Raw genomic sequence first — 2,364 nt, 5'->3', positions numbered from 1 at the left:
ATGCTGATTTGAGGTCCACTGGCTACTAGAAGATATGGCTGACTTATTTGGGTTCTTCTCTCAGTGAAACAAATGTGATTTAGTTACTACCTAAAAATTAAGAGTAAAGGAAAACAGTCTCATTAACATAATTTAAATTATTTTTAATCATTGATAGAAACACCTGTTTATTTAGCCTTAACCAGTTGCTTACATAGATTTGGATTCCAGTTGCCTCTGCACTGAGCACTGTGCAGTGAACTCAATTTGAAACAAGGATCTTTACTAAATGTTGCTAAGTATCATAAAAATGAATAAACATCACTAATGTGATAAAAAGATGGTACAAACATCATTTGGAGCCTCTTTCCCCTACTCTTTCATCAATTTCAATCTATTTTTAGTGAAAATGTATAAGTAAAAATTATGAAAATATAGCACAATCATAAAGTACCATAATGATAATATTTACATTCACATATACTTTTTTCATCATAACACATTTAAAATGTTGTCTATTAGTTATATTAGGTAACTAAATATTCTGTCAGTTCAATGTAGTAGTTTTTATCTACACAGTTCTATATATAGGAAGCAATAAGTCATGTCATTCATAGGGCAGATACCATGAGTCTTAGAAAATCCTTTTTATCAGCTCTGATAGGCTAACCCTATTATATTTTATATATATATATATATGTGTGTATATATATACTCTTAAGTATATGCTAGTTAAATTGAACTGGGATTATCAATGACACTATAGTGTGATAGTTAATTTTAAGTCAGTGTTATTGAAGTCAACAGCCCAAATGACAAAATTTTCTTCCCTAATCACTGAAATTCAAAGATTATCTAACCTCTTCCTGACACTGACATTTATACTATCACTTAGTGCTAGTTTCTTTCCTGGTGAACACTGAACAGTTTCAATTGCTCTGTTTTGTAAAGTTAGAAGATTTAAATCTGTGAATCCTTTCTTTTATTTTTAGAAAACATAATTCTCAGATAAACAGAGTTTGATGATCATGTCAGGCCTCTGAAAGAATCAAACTCAAACAATTAAATAGGAATTCCTCTTAAAATATCAGAGGAGTTATATTATATTGTCTGACATCCCAGTTGATCCAACATATACATCACTGATACCAATTCTGAGAGGTAAATTTATCACATACCTGGCATCCAAACCTGTAAAGTGTAATACTATCCCATATAGACATCCAACCTCAATGAATGTAAAATATATGTATATGTATATGTATATGTATATATATATAATATTTTATTGGCTTTTCCTGTTGTGTAGAGTTTTGGGTTTTTGACTTCAAAGAAGGTTGAAGAAGGTGGAAGAAGCAGAGTGAAGGTCAAAAAGAAAAGAAGTGAACTGAATGGACTTTATCATTAAGTAAATGGTGTTTTGCTATTTTTGATCATATAATTGGTACATTTTAATTTTCCCCAAAGGTAACTCATAAATTGTATTTAATATCTTCAGAATAACAATTCAGTGGGACGCTTATTGTCACATTATTGAAAAATGTGTTGGGGAAGGGTGTTAGTAGCATTAAATGCCCTTTCAAATGCTTTGGTAAATGTACTTATGATGGAGCTCTTCCAAGCTACTCTCTTTATGTACTGAATAACAAAGAATTTGGTTGTATGTCAGTTATAGTCGAGCACAATTTTAGGTATTTAGAGTGATAATCCAGTAAGCAAATATTTCAGTTGGTGATTCCAAATTTGTAAAGATTAATATCATATATAGACATTCAACTTCAATGAATGGAAGTCTATCTGTAGGAAAGAAGTCAAATAAAAATTAGCAAACCAATAAAAAGAAAAATAAATAAGGAAGACTGTTATTACCATGTCTCATAATTCTAAGGTAAAACATGATTTAGATTTAGAATTTAATAAATGATAAACTCTGATTGAAAATATGGATTATACTACAAGGATACATTAGTAAAGACAGAACTCTACTGTAAACACACACACACACATAGGGCTGGGACTATAGTTCGGGAGTAGCTTCACATGCACAGGGTCCTAGGATTGCTTTCCAGGACCATAGAAACAAAACTTTAAAAGTAATGAATTTTAAGTTTATATTATTTTGAAAAAACACGACTTTCTTTTACAATTCCAAGTATACTTGGGGTAGGGTGTACTGAGGATTGAACTCAGGGGTACTCGGCCACTGAGCCACATCTCCAGCCCTATTTTGTATTTTATTTAGAGACAGGGTCTCAATGAATTGCTTAGTGTCTCACTTTTGCTGATGTTGGTTTTGAACTTGTTGATACTCCTGCCTCAGCCCTCTGAGCTGCTGCTACCATGCCCCACTCAAAGTATTTTTTTCTTTTTTTTTTTTTAAAGATA

Source organism: Marmota marmota, unplaced genomic scaffold, assembly GCF_001458135.2.
Source record: "Marmota marmota marmota unplaced genomic scaffold, marMar, whole genome shotgun sequence".
Classification (NCBI taxonomy): domain Eukaryota; kingdom Metazoa; phylum Chordata; class Mammalia; order Rodentia; family Sciuridae; genus Marmota; species Marmota marmota.
The sequence above is the reverse complement of the archived record's forward strand: the minus strand, read 5'-3'. Positions refer to the sequence as shown.